The sequence below is a fragment of the Cibotium barometz genome, chromosome 36, assembly GCF_041138505.1.
Source record: "Cibotium barometz isolate CiBa-2024 chromosome 36, ASM4113850v1, whole genome shotgun sequence".
Classification (NCBI taxonomy): domain Eukaryota; kingdom Viridiplantae; phylum Streptophyta; class Polypodiopsida; order Cyatheales; family Cibotiaceae; genus Cibotium; species Cibotium barometz.
The window spans coordinates 22,944,619-22,968,218 of NC_141081.1; positions in this window are offsets into that span (position 1 = coordinate 22,944,619).

Here is a 23,600-nt window from a genome sequence, read left to right on the forward strand (position 1 = left end):
TGAGTCTAATCGAACTCAATTGATATCAATTAGGTGCCAATTGAGTGTAATTAATATTAATTAAGCTCAATTCGGCTCAATTGGTATCAATTGGGTGTCAATTGACTACGATTGATGTCAATTGAGCTCAATTGACATCAATTGGGTGTTAATTGATGTCAATTGAGTCCAATTAACATCAATTGGATGTCAATTGAGCCCAATTGACATCAATTGGGTGTGAATTGAACCGAATTGGACTCAATTGACATCAATTAGGTGTGAATTGATGTCAATTAAGCCCAATTGGATGCAATTGATATCAATTGGGTGTCACTTGGACTCAATTGGCACCCAATTGATGTCAATTGAGTCCAATTGGATGTCAATTGATATCAGTTGAGTCGAATTGATTAATTGACACCCAATTATACTTAATTGATATCAATTTGACTCAATTGGGTATTAGTTGATGTCGATTGGACTCAATTGACATCAATTGGATACCAATTGAGTGCAATTGGTGTCAATTCGACTCAATTGGCATCAATTGGATATCAATTGACTAGGATTGATGTCAATTGAGCTCAATTGACATCAATTGGGTGTTAATCGATGTCAATTGATTCCAATTAAGCCCAGTTGTGTCCAATTGGGTGTCAATTGATTGAATCCAATTAAGTCCAATTAAGCCCAATTGAGTCCAATGGGGTGTCAATTGATGTCAATTGAGCCCAATCGATCAATTGACACCCAATTAGACTTAATTAATACCAATTGGACTCAATTGGATATTAATTGATGTCAATTAGACTCAATTGGAAGTATAATAAGATCTAATTGATGGTAATCGAGCTTAAGGTGATAAATTTAGAGATAATTTTTTTTGTACAAAGAATTTTGAACTTTTGACATCAGAAATGCGTCCAGAAGGCCCAAAAATAGTAGGAATGACTGTGAACATGAAAATATTTTGACCATTTTTTTTAACTTTTTTTCCCGCCGGGAAAACAAAAAGCCCGGCGGGCTTCGGCAGGTTACCAGGTCACTAGTAACTTGCTATTTTGAGAACATGAAAACATGTGAACATGTGAATAACATGTTCACAAGTGTTATTAACAAAAAAAATCTTGTGATCACGTGAATATAAAATCATTGATTCTAAGGCATTAAAATACCAAGATTGTGTGAGCATATACATTATTTATTTGCCAAAACGAAATGATTAACCTCACTATTATTTCCAAGGGCCATTCCTATCTTCCCATAGGTCCAAGGAAAGAGGAAAAAAATCCCGATCATATGAGACATCTCCCAAAGAAGTAAGCCATTCATGCCTTACGTGCTCCCCCTTTAGATATGTTCTCCTCATAATTTTCTTTGTCATGTCAGATATGTCCAAAATGAGTGAAGTAAGGCTTGAAACACCAACCATTTATGAGGGTAGCATGCACATGGCCCAATAAATTTGTAATAAGTTGATAGAGCTACCATTATCATAAACCTTTTTTATAATGAATGGAACTTCCCAATGTTGTAAAAATTTGGCATTAAATTAGTTGTCGAGGCAGCTATTATATTTGAGTACAAGCATTTCCTTCTGTAAACCTTTTTTCTTAAGTAAAGAATCAAACTTCTCATTGGCATCTTGAAAACTAGTTATAAAATGTTCAATCAGTGTTTCTCTATCTAATTCCAAGTGATGCAAGCCTATGAGTCGATCTTGGAACACATCATCAAGGTCACCCTATTTACCTTCTTTAAGAATTCAACACTCGGCACATCAACTTCAATAGGAGCAAGTTCTTCTTGACCATAAACAAGATGAAAAGGAGTGAATCAATACAATGGTCCAATAGCATCAATACCCCATTTCTCAAATGGTCCATAAGCCACAATAGGTTGTCTTGATCCATACATCAATCTCTTATCACCAGCCAATTGACAGGCATGACAAATTTTACACTAATGAACCACATCAACATGTATCCTACTTGTAAGATCTTTTTAACAATCAAGTCATGTGCAAAATGTCCACCACATACCTCATCATGATAACATTGAAGAATGTGTGGAATATCTGCAGCTTTTTGAACCCTCCTTAAGACCATATCCTTCCCTTTATGATAGAGAAGATGACCCATAAGTGAATATGAAAGCCCTTTATTTTAAAGACTTTGTTTTTGTATTGTTGTCAAACCAATAAGTAGTTCCCCAATCTGTAACCATTGCAAAATCTCCTTCAGAGTGTCTTCTCCTTGAAATTTTGGATCCTTCAAAAGTGCATTGCTTGCCATAACTTCCACTTGTTCTTTAGCTAGATGATCTGCTTCTTGATTTTGTTTTCTATGAACATGTAACAAATGTACCTCCTTAAAGTGTTTAAACAGATCTCGAATCCTTCGCACACGCTCTTTTAAATTATCCTTTTTACATGCCCAAATAGCTAGTTGATCTGCTTCTTGATTTTGTTCTCTACTATGAACATGTAACAAATATACCTCCTTAAATTGCTTAAAGAGGTCTCGAATCCTTTGCACACGCTCTTTTTATTTAACAAGTAACAATGCATTCCCTTTAATGATAAATTTATCCACTCTGCTTATTTGCATCTCAGCAATCCTTCCTCAAGAATTGCATATTCGGCCTCATTGTTGGTTTGTACATCTTCTAAAACTATCCTCTCTTTGAACACAATTTGACCATCTGAAAATATAAGACTAATCCACCACCAGCTTTGCCTGTTTATCTTTGATATGTCCATCAAAGAACAATAAGAAAAAATTCTCCAAAGGTTTCGAAGGTTGTATCTCCTTAAGTGGCTCTTCAATCCTTAGCCACTTCTCATAGACTTTGTGAGTCAATATATCTGCAAAAGTGAGGCCTTGTTGCTATCTTCATGAGACCACCACTTCATTAAGAATCTCATCTTGAAAGGGTAGAGGAAAATGATCCCGCTTTATTGTTGCATTGAGTGGTTTATAATCCACACATATTACTATTCTTCTTAGGAGTAACCACCATAGGAGAAACCCACTCATAATTTTTGATAGGGTAAATAAATCCAGCTTTTAGTAACTTGGTTACCTCTTTAAGCAAAGCATCATGTTGTACTACTCCTAATCGCTGCAATTTTTGAGCTATTGTGGTTTAGCATCCTCTTTCAACTCAATGTGGTGTTCTACGACATCTACTCCTCTAATATATGTATAATCAGAAATAAACAAGTTAGGATACTTTTTTAGCATGTCGGAAAAATCATTCCGCTCTCCAGGCTCCAAGTCATCCTCTTAACATCCAACTTATTTTGATTTGTCTTTAAATCTTCTTAAACCTTATCCATAGCCCCCTTGCTTCCTTGTGAATAGTGTCACCTCCATTACCTCCAAAGATGAATCCTTAATGTTACTAGAGGACTCAAATTCTTCCTCTAAATATGAATACTCCTCATCGCTCTCCACATCATATGAATCCTCATAATGGATATCTTTTTGCTTCTTTTCTTTATCCCATTTTTGAATAGCTTTGACAGTAATGGATGACCCAAAATGAAGGGATAGCCATCTCCTTTGGTTGTCATAACATAGAAGTCAACAAAGTAATAGGAACCCCAAATGCAATGACCTTCAAATTCTTGATGACTCCAATGTAATTAACCTTGCTATTATTTACCATTTTCACCTTGATTAGAGAAACCTCATGTATCTTTAGTCCCAACTGATACATTATAGGTTCCATCATTAAGCAGATATGTGCTCCACCATCTATTAAGATCTTGGAAACCATTTGTCCTTTAATCACACAATCCAAAGTGGGAATGGCATCATCTTGGACTTCTAATGGATGGTGCTATGAGAATAATAGAAGCTGGCTACTCACTCCTATTTATAGTAATTTTAATACTCGTACTCATGTTTACTTCCCTCCTTGCTTGCAAACACAAAACAAAAACCTGAGGCCAATTAATGTTAGGTCCTTGCTTCCTCATATCTTCTCTCAAGTTGTATGGTTCCACAACATGTCCGAGAGTAAAATCTAACAACCCAATCCTCCTCCTCTTCTTCTTACTCCCTTTTGCAATATCTTCTCTATTCTTCTTCTTTTGCACCATATCAGATGATTCCTTATTTTCTGATTGCTTATGAGCTCATGTCCTTTTTCCAACAAAACATTTCATTGTCTCCTCTTTTTCTATTTCCTTTTGCAATATCTTCTCTATTCTTCTTCTTTTGCACCTATCTAAAACGGTCCAAATGGCTGCATCGGATTAGTCTCTTTGAGAATACCTCAACCCATTGGGTGAGTCATCTTTGATATTTTCAAGTCTATCTCCAAGGATTGGTCACCTTTTGTACATAAATGTGATTGGTTTTTTCAAACCATGAATTAGCCTTGGTGTGTCTCTCATGTCAGGACTTCCAAGGATTATAGCCTAAAACCCTTTTCTCTCCAAAAACCTATCACCATAAATGAGTGGTGGAAGATCAACCCAAAGGTCTATATTTTGACATCTTTAAGGAGGACATCATCCACTGGCTTAGTTGTGTTCTTATTAGAAAGCTTGACCCATGAGGTTGGTGTCTACAAGTGGTGGGATTCCCCATGCCTCACAATAGTCGTTGTGAGGCAAGTGTTCTTATTAGAAAGCTTGACCATGAGGTTGGTGTCTACAAGTGGTGGGCTTCCCCATGCCTCACAATAGTCGTTGTGATTATGCTCACACCAACACCACCATCTAAAATTGTAGTCACATGTAGCATAACGTTCATTTCATCACTTTCAAAGTAGTGTCCCTATTTTCTTTCTCTTTCACATGGGTTCTTTAATTTCCATTCATCTAGTTGGATAAATCTCTCCAAACTTGAGAATTTCCTTGTAAAAGAGAGGTTATCGAGACTTAAAATTTTGAGAACAAGAAAGATGTTTATGTTGAGAAAATCAATGTGTGACAGTGCAACATAAATATAGCAAGGGGAGGAGCATGGACATTAGAAAGAGGAATAGACTAAGGGTACATTAGCAAATGTTGATTTGTATGGTCATTTGTAAAAAATGAAGTCAAAGGTCAAAAAGGTAGCACATGGAAAGTGTAAGGTAGCACATGTAGTGTGAGTGTTTATGAACACAAAGATGGCACAAGGGTGCATGGAGCATGTGGATGAGAGCTCTATAAGCATGTACTTGGATCAAGCTAATGAAATAAGATTATGTGTTTTGTGATTAATCACTTGTCATTGTTTTGATATTAGCTTAATCACTCTTTATATTATCTTAATCAATATACTTAATCATGTGCTTTAATCCACCTATCATCCCAACACAAGAGACTACAATTAAATGTGATTGATGTGGATGATAATGCTAGTCATAGACTTGAGTACAACGTGCATGTGAGAGATAGGAATTCTTTTGGGCGTCCCAAGAAAATGCATTTTGTGGATGAGGGGGCATTCTCACAAAGTTTGGTCCTCATTAGAGCATGTTTGGATTAGCAATTAGTGCGTAGTGTGGATTTTTCAAGTCTCTTGGTGCTTGGGAGACCATGGAAAATCTCGCTCTTCCCCATGCCATCGTACCCAAACATGCTCTGATGGTGACCAAACTTTGCGAGCATGTACCCCCCACATGCTCGTAAAGTTTGGAGCATGTTTGGGTATGATGGCATGGGGAAGAGCGGGATTTTCCATGGTCTCCCAAGCACCAAGAGACTTGAAAAATCCACACTGAGTGCTAATTGCTAATCCAAACATGCTCTGATGGTGACCAAACTTTGTGAGCATGTGGGGGCAGGTCCCGCGCACATGCTCACAAAGTTTGGCCACCATAGGAGCATGTTTGGGTACGATGGCATGGAGAAGAGCATAATTTTCCATGGCCTCTAAAGCACCAAGAGACTTGAAAAATCCGCATTGAGTGCTATCTGCTAATCTAAACATGCTCTGATGGTGACCAAACATTGTGAGCATGTGGAGATAGGTCCCCCCCACATGCTCGTAAAGTTTGGTCACCATAAGAGCATGTTTGGGTACGATAGCATGGGGAAGAGCAGGATTTTCCATGGTCTCTCAAGCACCAAGAGACTTGAAAAATCCACACTAAGTGCTAATTGCTAATCTAAACATGCTCTGATGTGGTGATGAAACTTTGCGAGTATGTGGAGGTGGGTCCCCCCACATGCTCACAAAGTTTTGTCACCATCGGAGCATGGTTAGGTACGATGGCATGGAGAAAAGCGGGATTTTTCGTGGCCTCTCAAACACCAAGAGACTTGAAAAATCCACACTGGGCGCTAATTGGTAATCCAAACATGCTCCGATGGGGACCAAACTTTGCGAGCATGTGGGGGTGGTCCCCCCCACATGCTCGCAAAGTTTGGTCATCATCAGAGCATGTTTGGGTACGATGGCATGGAGAAGAGCAGGATTTTCCATGGCCTCTCAAGCACCAAGAGACTTGAAAAATCCACACTAGGCGCTAATTTGTGCTAATCCAAATATGCTCCGATGGGGACCAAACTTTGCGAGCATGTGGGGGTGGGTCCCCCCCACATGCTCGTAAAGTTTGGTCACCATCGGAGCATGTTTAGGTATGATGGCATGGGGACTTTCAACAAACAATATGATAGCCAAAGTATAAAAAAATCCAAAAACCACGAACATCAACTAAAATGCAATGATCCTCAATAATGAAAAAACTCATAATGATAAAAAACATCAACTAAGTACATCAAAATGTGAGCTAACCGAACTACTCTAGGTTTAGCCGCTAACTCAAAAGATCAAGGCATAATGAAAATGAATTACCCCAGCTATTCTAAGGTTGGTCACTACCAATAAATCTAAGTACAATGTAAGTGAGCTAACCTAGCTAGTCTGAGTTTAGTCACTATCAAGATAGAGATCTAGTCATCACAGCAGCACTCTCTCTAGCTCTCAAATGCTCTAGAATGCTCTCATGGTCATCCACTCGAAGCCAAAAATGCAGGCAAGAACTCTATTTTCGCTCTGTACTCGATCAAGAGTGAGCCTAGTAGCAACCACTAGATGAGAGAACGGAAATGCCTCTAACTCCCACTTCCACTGCTAGAACTCAAGACGCCGGGCCCGATGAAGTTGAATCTGCTGGTAGAACCGGCCTGCCACAATCATGCTATGAGCATCAAAAGAAAACCCATGATCATCCACTATATCCTAGTTAAGGATGCACTTTGGCCTAGTGTAACTCATCAGATAGTAGTCTACTCCCTCGCTATTGCCCTCACCGACAATAACAACAAATACATCATCATCTTATAGTAGCAAATATGTCAGGTCATCATAGCTGGCCACCATGAACACAAGACCTGTGTGCTCATCGGACAACACTGGTGGATGTGAAGGATGCTCGAGGGAGAGGACTGTCTGTATCCATGCATCTACCCATCCTCTCGAGGCACAATGTGACCAATCACTATCCATACATACTCCACATAAGCATGCAAACTGTCGCGTGTAAATCATGGGGGCCACCATGCACATGATCCCTATGGAATGTAAGCCCAAGGTGCCAAGTACTGTGTCACAATCATGGGAGCCTCTACGGTCAATTATGCCACCATCCACATACAAAAAAATCTCCTGACAATTCAAGCATCACGTTTGGGATGATACGATGATGTTGCACTCCCACACAAATGTTGGAAGCACCACTTAACCACGTGGCCTGCATCTCTGAACCGCTCAACATCTTGCCGCAGTTGATGATGCTTCAAAGCACGTTTCACAAATGGGCCCGCACCATCATGCTCTCCCTTCCCGTGTGACTAGTCTCAAAGAATATCCAAATCACTTGGATACTACACTGCATATGCCACCTATAAACCCATAAAACAAAGTCTTAGTTATTGTTTTCTTTAAGATGTTCAAGTGAATTTAGTTTAATTACGAATCTAAGAGAACCACACGTACTGCCTGTAGAACCAATATAACTGTCCTATGACTTGAATTGTGTGTCATAGACATCCGACCAAACCCATCGTTGGCCATGTGTGATCCCACAATCTTGTAAAAAATCATCATGAAGACGAAAATAGTGTTGCACAAAATGTGCATCATGTGAATGATCATCTCACTGATATAGAAATGATCCTCTCGAATAATGACATGGGCCTCGGGGGTACTCGCTATCCCATTTACATGGACCTCTGCATGTCGATAGCTAATGTGGACCATAATACAACAGCTCAAACACGAAACAAATATTATGAAATATAACCATTACCTGCTCCGAGAAGTAATACTCAGATTGTATCTCCTGAAAAGGTGCGAAGGTGTAGTTCTCTGCAAAATCAACCACAGAAACAACCACACTAATAGGAAACTCTGCTAGGCATGCTTGGAACTGACGATCCTGCCACTTGGCACAATGAATGTGCCATATATAGGGGTAGATCTGCTCCCTAAATGTGGCTATGAAGTGACAACGTGGTGTATGTTTGTCCACAAGCTGCAACTTCCTGGACTGCCCACACCACTCTGGAGCTGGTGTGTCACATACTCATAACGTCACCATGGCACTATCTCTTGGTCACTTGCATCAAGATCTACCATCTATAGATGTGCAAGTGAACCACATGATGTGCAATTGCTCTCCACACAAGGCATCATATGGAAATGGGCATCCTCCGTGCGTGCACACAAAAGAGAGTGGATGAAATCACAAGGACTACAAGGAGACTACAAGGCAACTCTCTATGCCCACTAAGAGAACGGAACACATCATAAAAAATTTGGAACTCAACATGGTAGTGATTGACAACACGTGTCACGTTGTCGTGAGTACCTCACAAACCAAGGCTTACACCCCTCAAATGACCTTTGCCCAATTTTAAGGTCTGGATATGATGCCACAAACTTAGAATACAACTCTGTTTGGGTCATTTCAAGAAAGCAAGCACCGTGCTCACAATGAACACTCCTCTTATCACTCTCTTATGTAAAGCTTTCTTGAAAACTGGCGAGGCATGACAGTTTTCCTCCTAAAAACTTTCTATCAAGGCTCTAGTGGTTTCATCTAGCAGGCGATCATGCCAAGCTACACGACCACTACTCACCCACAAAGCACCAACCTCATTGGCATCTAAACTTTGCCATCTAATAGACCCAACTCTAAGTGTGTATGGTGCTCTGAAAAGGATGTGAGATGTTGCACTCACCTTACCCTTCATTTGGGAGCTACTTATGGCTGCCACCATAATAGCTCGTCGAGTAGCCAAAGCGTCCACATAGTTTCTCTTCTTGTTAACTGTTTAGGAAACGACGAACACTTTGTAGCACTGCCATGCCAGCTCTCCTCTCTCTTCGACCTCCAATGTCAGAAACGCCTTGCAGTTGGCCATGTTGGGCAGATGAATCAAAGCATCAAGAACACATTCCTGTGATGAAGGCGTGAAGTCTTTGAAATAGGATTGGAAGATTGCATGGGCACGATGATGCGCCCCTGACTTTGATAGTTCTTTCCTATCCACACTATGGGCATCCAAAGGGGGGGAGGTGGGTTCTTGTGGAAGAGAAGGGGGCTAAGGAAGGGCGGGTTCATGCAAATCATCTAAACTAAGGGATAGTGGGGGGAAGAGGGTGGATGGAGAGGAAGTGGAAGAGGAGGAGCAAGACTGGGATCATCGCCAACGGAAGGTGTTACTCGTTGACATACTCTACACTCTCTCTTTCTCTCACGAGCTACCCTTTTCCTCTTCTCCTCTTGAACTTGGTGGACGGGGGGAAGTCTAGTCCTATCACGCTTCCCGACTCCTACAACTTTGAGAACCCATTCTCAAGGAAGGTAAGAGAGAAAAAATTATGAAGGCTCAATGATGGGATAGTACTAGAGATGTGTGCTTATATAGGAAAAATAGGTTATCCACTTCAAGTCTCATTAGATTTCCTATCTAATATTGAATGGATAATTAAGATAAACATAAAGATAAAAAGAAAACTATTATCCACTTAAAAAATAATATTATTAATAAAAAATATTTACAAGTCTAAATATTTATCATTACTAGATATATAAATATATCTTAAAATTTATCTTTTATTTTATAATTATTTAATTATATTTTCTTATATCATGTATTTTTTTTAAATTTTATTCCAAGGTTTTTCCTACATATAGATATTTTTAAGAAATATTAAATTCAAAAAATTAAAATTTTTAAATTAAATAACATGAACTTTTAAAATAATATTATTTATCTAATTTTAAAATATAATCCTTTAAAAATAATAATTTTAAATTTTTTTTATATTAATAAGTTATATATATTTTATTATTTAAATTTTATATTTTATTTCTCTTTTTTGAAAAATACTAAAAATATATTAAATTAACTTTTTTTAAATATGTTTTTGAAAAAAATGGGAAGGTGGGAAGGAGGTGCCACGTGTCACAGACGTGCATGCCACATGGCATTTTCTTGACATGTGGCACTATTATGGTTGATGTGGCATGTTATGTCAACAAGTGCGAGGTGGCAAGAAGATGTGGCATTAATGATGACTAGGATGATGAGATGGGAAGTCAACTATGTTGACCATGTTGACATGGAGGGTGGAGGTGGCAAGGTGCTTATGTGGATCCTCTCGAAGTTGATGTGGATATAAAGTGGCATGCTTATATAAGATTTGTACCTACCCCCAAGCCTCACACATGGCATGATATCTAGGCTTTGAAGTTTAGCAAGCCTAGATTTCCAAACCTAACCAAGATTGGTTTTAGACTTGAAAAGGGGAGAGCGAACACAATATGGGAATTTTCACTTGGAGGATTGAAAATGGACCTTCCCATACTCAAATTAAGCCATTTTTTTAATAAATTAATAGTAACAAGTATATTGATCTCGCTAGAGTTTTTAGATTGAAAGATTTAATAATTGATTTTCTAGAATTAAATCACAATTGATTTAATGGGCCTCGAACAGTCATAACAAATTTTCCAAAGTAAATCTACAAAAATCCAACTGTTGATTTGTAATTTTACCTTAGATCCACATTCTACTGATCTTCCCCAATCTAATCATCACTAGATCCATACAAATTGAACATTTTAAATGGTAGATGTGGTGGGAGGACAAAATAGTATGTTTTTTTTAACAATTCTAATGCCTTTTAAATAATATAAAAAATAGTAGAACACATCAACAATTACTCTATAAATCAAGTTAATCTCTATGTTATTTAAATTTGTGATATGCAAAGTGGGAACATCATATGAGTAATAATGTAAAAGTTATAGGCAATTTACTCACATTCAGTGTACCTGTCCAAACCTCTGACAAGGTCTATATACAATTTTAGTTCTCAAAGAAAAGGGGATTTGCAATTATTGGATATTCGATTAGATTATAGTTTTAGTTGCCCAACTTTGCATATGATGTTTCATTAGAAGACCTTGAAGTGAAACTCCTTGGCTAACTAGGAGAGATTGGCTATTCTTCTTGAAAAAATACCTGTTTTGAGGCTAAACCCAAGGGCACCCACTAAACGAAACTAGATAGAAATATCAAAGATATCAAAAGGTATCAAAAAGGTACAATAATAGTCCATGAGTCTCCTTTTATACTTGAGAGTCCATGACCAAGATCCTACACGTAATCTAAAGTGGTTGCTTCATTACATTGGCCTTCTAAGACCATTTAAAGGACCTTTACCTTCCCATCCAATTTATAAAAAGCAACCTCTACTTGATGTGGCGAAGAAGTTCTTTTACCAGATTCTATTATTGATCATTAACATACCCATATAAGGATAGGAAATACTTACACCAAGTACCTAATAACTTTCAAGAATCACCCTATTGAAGATGCATGGTGGATGCCTGAGTAATTTTTCTACCAATATCTTGACCTTCTTCATTCATACAACTGAGGTCAATTGCAACTCAAGCAATAGGGAATGTTTCATATAGTCTCTCTACGATTCATCGAGGATGCTTGATGTGTCATTATGCTTAGCAAGGGTATCTTGGGTGACACAAATTCAAATTTAATTGTTGAGTATATTCTTGCATGCATGTTGACACTAACAAAGTATCATGGGTGAATCCATTTTAATACTTTCCATCATGGGTGGCCTTGTGTTAATGTGTTTGTGCTTATACCATGTATATGTGAGAATTGATTGTTGAGTGAGTCCAATTGATTATTGAGAGAGAGCCCAATTAATTTTGTGACACATGCAATTGTGAGTGATTCCAATTATTAGCACATGTAATTGTGAGTGATTCCAATTATTAGCACATGTTAGAATTAATTGTTGAGTGAGTCCAATTGATTGATATTTGACATTGTGGATTTTATGAGTATAGGCTATATGAAATGGAAGATGATGAAGATGTGTATTGAGCGAGGACACCAACTTAGGTATTTAGCATATTATTATTTCTAGCCGCATGCATGCAAGCTATATTTTGGTTTTACATGGCTAGGCCCATTTGTGTATTGAGCGAGGACACCAACTTAGGTATTTACCATATTATTATTTCTAGCCGCATGCATGCAAGCTATATTTTGGTTTTACATGGCTAGGCCCATTTGTATACATAAGCTTGGGTGAAGCATTTATTTACACTTTTGACATAAACTATGGTCAACTTTTATACAAGCTCAATTTTAGAAGAAACAACTAATTATGGCTCCAAGGCTAATTTTAATGAATACAACTTTAAATACCCACATGAGAAAGGGCTAATTTTAATGAATACAACTTTAAATACCCACATGAGAAAGCGGAGCCGCTCATGTTGGAGGGGGAGATTGAACCCAATGCTTATGTGCTTTTGTGTATGCTATTTTACTTATGTTATGTACATGTCTATGCTTATCTTGAGTTATATGATTATCTTGTTCAGAGTTTATTGATTCAATCCTTAGCTTGGAAGAGAGTGTGATTATTGCAAGTCTCCATGTATGAATATCCTTGATAATAAGTAAGGGTTAGACTCATAATTCAGTGTGTTGAGTCAACCTTATGTAGCTCTTGAGATAGACTAGCCTTGAGATGTGTCTAGGGTTGTTGAGCTTTATAGGCTGGTACCATTCATGGTATGGGACATGCATGGTGGTGGTATATTTGCGAGGTCATCTTATGATTTGAAGGCCTCATGCTAAGGTTGTGCACATGTCTATCTGTCCTGAGCTCATCTTATTTGCAAGGTCATCTTATGATATGAAGGCCTCATACTAAGGTGGTGCACATGTTTGACTCTCCCAAGCTCCAGGGTGGCATGGAGTAGCAAGCTAGTGAGTCCACTACCTATTGCTTTTTTTGTGTGCATACGTGTCCTTTGGATGCATGCCACGACATTGCAAGGATGTCACATTTGGTATTAGAGGGTGAGTTGCATCAAAAGTGGAGCTACAACGTTCTCCTAATAAAATTTAGAAATATGGGAGTTGTTCGTTTGGCAAGTTGTGATAGTTGCTTTGTGTCTCTTTGTGCAAAGGACATAAGAACAATGGTGACAAGAACCCTACTAGAGTTGGGGAGAAGAAGGGGTTCCCAACTCCTCGAGTAGGGGGAGAGGGACGCAGGTAACAAATCCTTGGCATCACGCTAATGCAGGGAGGACAGAAAAAAAAATAAGCAGAGAAGTTTGGAAGCATATAGCAGCACTTCATGGTTATCCTAACTTATGTAGGATATAGCATCTCATGGTGGTCCTACCTTATGTAGCAATATTCATCATGGTGGTGGATACTTTGTCATAGACATTTGAGGCTCTTTAGGAGACGTGAATGTAACTTTCTTTCTTTGTTGCAAGGAGGATGGGACGGTCTAGAGACGTCCGGCCATCCGTGGTGGCGGAGGGGGCCCTCCTGACGGGCGTACTGCCTTCTGCGGTGACCCAAAGCGGCCGTGATTGCACTATTTGCGACGCACGCACATGTTGCTATGGCGGCAGGGGCACCGAATCGCTTTAACCAGCTACCATGTGAGGGTGGCCTATTGGACGGCGGACGCTACTGCGCTAGCGAGGTTACAGTGTTTACTGGCACCGCCGCCCTACGTCGACATCCCATTGCCGCGCCACGCGGCTGCCCACGGGTGGCCAATAGTGATCCAGTGATCCAAGGGTGGAGGTTTATTTTGGATTTTTTTAATGGGATATAGTCATTCACTGAGGTTTATTTTGGATTTTTTATGGGATATAGTCATCCACTGTGGAGTTTTTTTTTTCCCAAATCTCCTTTTTAAAATTATTGGATTTGTGAGTATTGTTATTGTTTATAATAAAAACAATATATAATACTCGAGTGGTAAGACACCCTTTTTGGCAAAGGGATATTTGCAATTTGTTTTTTCTCATTAAGGCTTAAAACCTTTGTGCCCTTAGGCCATCGTTCCCCTGGATGAACATGCTCCTCAAGTACATTGATTCCTTTGATGGGGATGACTAGGGGAGGGGCATATGCCAACGCAACAAATGGATTAGGTGTTGGTTGGGTTGATCCTATGAAGAGAGGGAATGGATCCACTTTGTGGGTGCCCATAAATGGACGAATCCTCAATTAAAGCAACATGTGGTCATTTGCTTCTCATCTCTTTTGGTGAGCATATGGTGAGATCCAAGATTAAATTTTAGTCAAGTTTCTCATGAGGGTAGCTATGCAATGTTATCTTGCCATAATACATAGTCAAGGCGAGTATCCTTTAGGTAACCATGTAGACTTGTAGACTTACTCTTGTCATGGGTTGGCAATGCTACTCTTGGATGGATATTGTAGTGTTATATTATGGATCATAGCATTTCCACTAGGACAATCATTTCACATGACATAGTGATAATTCACTACCTATTTGCACTCCTAAGATGAAGATTACATGCATAAGAAATCAAGATACTATCATAATTTAGTGGATTGCACACACCTTAAGGAATCTTAAGTAGTTTAGAGGTGGGTCTATGGGTGTTGGAGCTTTATAGGTTGGTAACATGGATGGTATGGGACACGCATTCGGGGTTTCACTAAAAAAACTCTATGATATCATGTGCATGCACAAGATAACATTTTTAAAGAAGGTATAATCAAAATGTTTACATTTACACGAGGTGTCCTATTTTCAAATACTAGTGTATTCAACTTACACTAGGTATGTGAAACATTTATATTAAAAAAATGTATACACACAAGAATTGATATGTATATTCATATATAGATCTATTTTTTACTACCCTCTTGAATTCATGTGATATGGAGGTTTTCTTAAGAGCATTGGAGGACATCCATGCCAATGGTTTGACCATCAAGTGATCTTATTACCTAAAGGCCTCATGGTAAGGGTGGTGCACATGTCTATTTGTCTCAAGCTCGAGGGTTGGTCAAAGTAGCGAGCCTATGGTTACGAGGTGAGTCTACCTAGTGTTTTCCTTTTATGCTCTATGTATGTGCGTATGTGTGTTTTAGATGAAGGGACGGCATCACAAGGATGCCACAAATGTACAAGTAGTTTAAGTGTTACCAACACTGTGTGTGGTCTAATCCTAGTATAAACCATGAGGCTTATAGTGGATTACCAACTCACCTAGTGGTATGAGATGTGACATGTAGTTATCTACAAACAAGGTGGTATATGGTACTCATATTCATTTGTTGCATTTGTGCTTGTGGGTGGTTTGGAGTTTGTTGATCCTATCATTGGGTTGGTGAATTATCAACTGTTCTCCATGCGTGTCTAGGTGTATGTATGTGTGTGCAATAGTTTGATGTAAGTTGGATGCTTGGGGTTGTAACAGTGGTTCATTGTCGCTTTACTTTGTGATTGAATTTGTGTGAGATATTTCCTTTCATCTATTATTCAAGGTTGAAATTTGTCTCAAGTAGGATCGTGCTTGATAGAATTGAACAAAAGGTTAAGCTTTGTAAAACTATTTTCTTTACAATTAGTAAGCAGGAGAGTGTTAATTCAAAGGTTAGACATGTAACAAATAAAACTAGCAATAAGCATCGTAACACTCTAATCTCTCTTTAAATATGCTTCTTTGAAAAAGAAGTTACTTTTTGAGAAAAGAGAAGATGAATTCAAAACTCAATTTCCTTACATATTAATAAAGATTTTTGTAATATAAAAGGTAGATATTCAACTTCTCAATCTATGATGATGAGACTTTTATTTTTATTGTTGTAGATATTCAACTTCTCACTCTACATACAATGACGATCGTACATTGGCCGATCTAGAAGTCTTGTTCTCATTAATGAGGATGAGGAAGTTGCCCGAAGACAATGCAAAGCAAATCAACGTTAGTGGGACTCTGAATCCAGGAATTTGGAGACCTGGATCATGGCCACCCGTTTGGAATGCAGAAGACAGACTACGATAGTGCGAAGAGGCTCGTGCATTGGTTGTTGCTCTTCGATGTAGAGACATAACCTAGGGTTAAGACCTACATGATACGGTAGATATTCTCCAAGTGGGTTAAGGGACTAACTCTGACCCACTAAGGCTGAAGAAAGACCTACGTAGCTCGTGCCTGACACTTCCCTGGACTAGGGTATACATGGGGCCACAACATACGACAAATAATTCCTACAGGGTTCCTAATGTTGTACAAATGTCTTGCACTGTTGATGAAGAATGCTGAGCCAGTGTGTCACTGTGCACCACAATGCAGGGTGCACGTGGCATTCCCTCCTTAACTTGGCGGTAGTTGCATGGCTTCCAAGTAGTCCGCCAACAACTGGGGGTACTCCTGGAAAAACTCCTCGTCGAGCCACACGACCTCGTGAGTGCCACGGTCTTTGAACTTGCTATAGAACTGTATGAGTCAACCAAAGTTATTGATCCCGAATACAGGTGGTTGACGAGCGTGAAGTTATTGAGCTTCCATCTGGGGAGGAGAATATGTTCGGGCTCAATAACTTTGGCTTCGTCAACCGCCTCTGGTTCTTGCTCTTCAGATTCTTCCTGTAAAATAGGACCAATGTAAGGTTTCAACCAAGTGACATGAAAGACATCATACATAGTCTAGCTAGCAAGTAACTTTAGCTTCATAGAGACATCACTGAGCTTCTTGGAGATGGGAAAAGGGCCGAAACTTCGAAAAGATAGCTTTGGGCAACGCTTGCCCACTTGCTTTAACCATTGTTTCACGATGTGAAGATAAACCGAATCCCCTTCCTTGAAGTGGACATCTCTTCTGGACTTGTTGGCTTGTCAAGAATAAGCCTCCTGTGCTTTGGCTAGGCGCTCCTTGACAAACTCAATAATCTTTGAAAAGTTTTTGATGTCTTATTGGCTTCCAACGAAGGTGACACCATTCTCGTCAAAAGTGAAGAGAAACGGCGACCAAATGCTACCTCGTATGGAGTACGATCAATACTGGATGAATGAGTGTCGTTGAGGATTGCCTGCACTAAAGACAAATGCTGTTCCCATTTGGACTGCTGGTCATGACAATAAGCCTTGAGAATGTCAAAGGCTAACTGGTTGGATACCTCTGTTTGACCATTTGTCTGAGGATGGAATGCATTGCTATAGCTTTGTCCCAAAGTTATCAAATAATGCTCTCCAAAAATGTGAAGTGAACTTGGGATCTTTGTCTGATGTGATTGTCTTAGGCATACCTCCTACTGGATACCAATGTCTAATGAAAACGCGACCGATGTCTTTGGCTGTGGCCATCTGTTTGCATGGAATGAGCATACAGAACTTACTGAACTGGTCAACAATGGTCATGCACATCGTATTCCAGGCACCAGTAGTGGCTGGGAAATGTCCAACAAAATCCATGCTAATAGCCTGACACGGTCCTGCTGGAATAGGCAAAGGTCGCAATAACCCCGCTTTTTTCGAATGTGGGACTTTAACTTTCTGGCAAATGGTGCATGCTTGGACATGTTGATAAACATCCCAGTGCATGTTTGGCCAATAAAATGAACGCTCAAACTTCTCCAAGGTATTGTTGATACCTTGATGACCTCCAACAAGAGAGTCATGGGGCATCATGGGGCATCATGGAGAAGTGCCATCCTCTTGTCCTTTAGGATGCATAGCCAGTTCTTGTAAAAGAGCAGCCATCTTGAATGGTATAGTGGCGTGGATCAGAAGAACCGAGGGCCAAACTATACTGAGTCCTGAATTCCGAAGAATCCATGTATCGTTCCTTCATGCTGTCTAAGTCTTTGCCTTGAATTTCTAGAACAGTGGACTCCTTTATTGCATGCATGGTACCTTTGCGACTAAGGGCGTTGGCAAGTGGATTGTTCTTGACAGGGACATACTCAATCATGCCTCCAAGTGGATTGTTCTTGACAGGGACATACTCAATCATGCCTCCATATTTCTAAAATATCTCGCTCCACCTGCTGGCTTGGCGATCGCTCCATTGTTCTCACTGGGCATGGTCTGTAACCATTTAAGTGCCTGGTGATCAGTCTTTACAATGAATTCCCTTCCATAAAGAAAAGGTTCCCAATGTTTAAGAGCTGTGATCACCCCCAACAACTCCTTGTCATATACCAAATAATTCTTTTCTGTAGTTTTCAATTTGCAGTTGTAATAAGCCACAAGTCGTGACTCCTGTTCTAAAACGGCGCCAATGGCATGGTTGCTAGCATCGATAATCACAAAAAAGGGATCATCCCATGATGCTAAATTAAGAACTGGTACTTTGGAGGCCACTTTCTTCAATGCATGGAATGCCTCTAAAGCAGTGCCCGTGATGGACACTTTCTGGCGTCGGGTCTTTACCCCTTTGAGCAGGTCTGTGAGAGGTGCTGCTAACTCGGAAAATTTATCCATGTGGGTGCTGTAGGCTTGGCAAAGGCCCACAAAAGATCAAATTTCTTGGGCGGTCTTCGGGATATCCTAGTCCAGAATGGCTTGAACCTTTTCAGGATCAAGGCGGATACCCTCAGAGCTATTGATGTAGCCCAAATACTGCACTCTTGTACTCTGAAGATGCTCTTTGTAACATTGATGTAGAGCTCATTGTCTCGCAAAGTGTCCAAGATCTTCTCCACATGCTGCTCTGGTGTGGCAGAGAAGATAAGAATGCCATCCAAAAAGATGAATTGACATTTACCCATAAATTTTGAGAACACCCTAGACATCATTTTATTGAACGTTGCTGGTGCATTGGTGAGCCCGAAGGGCATCACCACAAACTCGTTAGTGACCACGCTCAGTCTTGAAAGCCATCTTCGGAACGTTGGCGGAAAAAATGCGGACTTGATGGTAGCCACTCTTAAGATCTATCTTTGTGAAATACTTGGCACCGTCTAAACGCTCAGGGATGTATTCAATCCGAGGCATGGGAAATTTGTTCTTTATGGTGAGCTTGTTGAGAGCTCTGTAATCCACACATAATCGTGCGGACTTATCTTTCTTCTGCACAAATAAAATGGGTGCAGCAAATGGTGAGGATGAGGGCCGGATAAACCCAGCTCGGAGTAATGGTGACAACAACTGCTGTTTGAGATCCCCTTAGATCCCCTTCTAAGGCCTTGGAAAGGCGATAGGGAAATTTGCTGGGAGGCTGGGAGCCAGGCACCAACTCAATCCAATGGTCTTCGGGCCGAGAAGGTGGGAGGCTGGGCGGGAGATCATCCCTTTGTTGGGGTAAAGGCACTATGCCTTCCTGTACAGTGCGTACAGGCCCATCATGGGACACTAGCATAGGTGGTACATTTAGTACCTCTAGTACTTTATTGTCCTATGTGTCATTTATTATATACTTGTGTGGTAGGGGAGCCACACACACTTGTGTGCCATTTATCCCCTTATGTACTTGCCTATGTAATGGGAGGCGGCAAAGTGTTATTGGAATTGCATTAACTGTGAACAAGATTATGAGCACTTAGCATGTCCTGAGCATAACAACCACAATGCTGAAATTGACAATTCACCACATAAAGGGGCTGGTGATAGGCTGACCCCCCCCTTTAGGTTATATTACCAAAAGAGTGCAAGTACAAGAGTTTGGGTGCCTGGGGATTCACCACCAGCCTGCACCTGATTCTTCCAAATACATAATGAATGAATACAAATCAAACATGAAGAATCTGTAGGTACATCCACCCTACACACAAGTACATCCGCCCTGTAAAAGCCTCTTGACAGGTACATCCGCCCTGGACAGGATATAAATGGATCCTTTTCCCCTGTTTCCACGCAGATGTTTGAAACACATCCATGCTCTCATATTCCATTGTTGTCCGGCCTGTTTTGATCAATAACCAGTCCAAAACAATAACTTTCTGTCGCGGGAAATCCTCCTGTTAAGGGTCCAACAACCCTGTAGAGGTCCCTAGAGCTGTCCGGTAGTGTTCAAAATGACTTTGAACACCTGTATCCAGCCTAGCTGAGGATGACATTCTATGTGAACCTGTGCACTGTATTTAGAAGGATCAAGAGTGGGCATGGTGGGAAAGAAGGAGTATTTAAGGGAAAAGAGGTAATGAGTGATTTACAACAAGTAGCTAAAAATATGTGAGAGATGCCCATTTACAAATGGACCCTTGTATGCTGCTGTGGCTGTACATGATGGATTTTGACTTGAGTGGAGGCGTTTTGAGAGTTGTCATCTGTACTTTTTTCCTTTATGCCATTTTGGCACTTTTCAAAGCTGATGTAAGTTCTTTTGCATAATCAAATCTGTGTGTGTAAGTATAGAATCTGTTTTAAGCACCATTCTGTTTACCATGTGCCATGCCATGTATCCTTTACCTGCTTTGGAAGTTGAAAAAATGCATTTGGAATCGAACTAAGGATTTGCTTTGGCATTATGAAGGTGTCACAAGAGGAAATGTTGGAGTTGAGACAAGAAGCAAGTGATCTACAAGAGTATTCAAATGCGAAAATTGTCCGAGTTACCCGTTACCTTGGTGTTTTGGCTGAGAAAGCTCACAAGCTAGGTGTGCTCATTTAGTGCGTTAAAGTTGTTCCTTGTTTCTTCAAATTCAAAGGATTGAAAAAAGGTTTCTTAATAAATAAGTGTGCCTCTGATTTTCATCAATGTTGACTCTCTTGGGAGGTTTGGGGGGAGGGTGAGAGAGTAGACTTACCATAGCACATGGTCAGGTAATTCAAAGGGATAATTTTGTACATAGGCCTCCAGTGTAGTCATCACGGAGCTCTCTGACTCAGATGATGTGCTATGTGTTTTTTCTGCTAATGCCCTTGATGTTCATGACTTGCAAGTCACTGAACCTGATGTTATTCATGCATTGATGTATGATTCTGATGTGCTTTCACAGACTTGGATCATTAACACAGGTGCCTCATTTCATGTAACTCCTATCAAGGAGTGTTTTGCATCCTTCACTGCAGGATCCCGAGGAAAGGTGTTCTTGGAAAATGATCATGCTTGTAACATTGAAGGCATGGGCACTGTGAACTTGACTTTGCAGGATGGCAGTGAGTTTGTGCTGCCTAATGTGAGATATGTGCCTGGTTTGAAAACCAGTCTTCTGTCTGTGGGCCAGATGTACGGTACCACTTCATCAGACAGGTGCTAGATGATGGCTTGGTCAGTTTGATCAAGGTTGGCACGCATGAGAACCCTGCAGATGCTCTCACCAAGAGTTTTCCCAAGGCATAGCTTGACATGTGTCTACAGCGAGTGGGAGTTACGTAGCTTAGAGGTGCTTCACTAGCCCTTTAAGTGGGAGGTTGTTGGGTATAAAGTCCCAGTTTCGCCTCCGGACCTTGATTATCGCGTAGCTCTTTCCGAGAGCTTCGCGGCCATATACTTACTTGTTCATTTGGCCCCCATTTGGGCCCTGTAAAGGCATTCTTTGTATTTGGTCCGCCGAGCGTCCTATAAGTTAGGCGCCCGCCCATATTAGACCAATACCTAAACCTAACCCTAACTTTACCCTTGTATCTCTATAAATAAGAGGTCTCACTTTGAGCCTCAATAAGACATCAAGATATTCTTGAGCATTGTGTGAGTTTCTCTCTCTCTCTCTCTTCCTCTCTCCATTGCACTTCTTTCCGCTGCAAGCTCTTCTTGTGTTTATCACTATTGTTTGAGCTCTCCTTCTCCAACATGTACTAGACTCAGAAAGCTCATGAAGATCTGCATCGATGAGGTGAGTCTTGAATAGTGGACTCCAGCCACCATCGAGAAACCCGAAGAGGGGGTCTTCGAATCGGTGGAGTAGAAGCAAGTGCAGAAGTTGAAGAAGCAGTAGTAGTCGGGAGAAGGGGTGGAGAGGATGGTGGTGAAGCTTGAGAAGTAGGAGCGGCGGGAACCTCAATGGTAAGCTCCGGAGAGAATGAAGAGGCATCACCTAAAGAAGGCTCAATAAAATGGACATCGTGAGAAACCACCAAGGATTTTGTCGGGGGGTCCCAAAGGCGATAAGCTTTGGAAGTAGTGCTATAGCCAAGGAAGTTGCACTTCCGGGGTTTGGGATCAAACTTGGAGCGGGAAGCATCAAGGATGTGAGCATAGGCGTCGCAGCCAAATAACTACATCACATGTACCCTAAACTTTAATCATTTTAAGATATCAACCATGACTTTATTCAATGTTAGCATGTTAAATCCTCTTATGTTGTAGATATATAAGAATAGAGACTAAATGTGACTTGTTAAAGTATGCCTTCAAGAGCTCTAACCTTCCTCTCCACCTTCATGTAGCCATTCTATATGGTAGTGATGTGTGGACTTAGGCTAATAATGGGCCAGGGAACTTTTTCCGTCTTTAGGAGGTTTTTTTTCTCGAGCATGGGAACACAATCTTATGAGTTTGTAAGTGACTTATCATGTCACTTCTCTTGTACTTCCATCATTATTCATTATTTTAACATTGAGAGTGTTGTGCTTATGCTACTCTCCATCTCTACTTGTTGTACTTGTGTGTGTGTGTGTGTGTGTGTTGCTATTGTTGTCTCCACTTTAATAATTGGTATCAAAGAGCAGACTACCGAGATGGTGCTTATGCTACTCTCCATCTCTACTTGTTGTCTCCACTTTAATAATCGGTATCAGAGAGCAGGCTACCGACGATGGTGCATCTATCCATCTCCAATTGAGCTACCCTCCTAGGTGGAGAAGCTATCCCTATAGTGGGACGATTTGGGCATGTTTGGAGGGTCGTTTGCATGCTACAAGTGTTCAGTGAGACAGTCTGCATAGATACTATTGCAGAAAATCACCCTCCAATATTGCCCAGAATCAATTTCTGTGGTTTTCTGAAGAATTCTCGCCTTAGACCAGTTTTTGAGTCTGTTTTTGGAGATCTTAGACTCAGAATCTGAGGGTCTTCAGTAGGAACAAAATTGTAGAAATTTGTCAGAAAACAACTTTGATGTTCTGAGTTTTCTCAGATTCCTGACCAGAAAAGAAATACAGAAGGTTAAAGAAGACCTGTCAGAACAATTTTAACAGAAAAATGAAGTCATGATTTTTTTTTTTCCAAGGGTTAAGCCCTAAGAGTAGTTCAAGTGGATTGTTTAAGGATAATTTTAATCATAACTATGGTTTGGAAAATGACCCAAAGGGCAGAATCTACTTGCAAATTGGAATTTGTATTCTCTTCGTTTCATGTGCATGAATGCTGGAAAGAACCATTGCAATTTATTTTGGAAAGACTTGTTTGTGATTGGAAAATACATTTGTGTACAGTGAAACGGG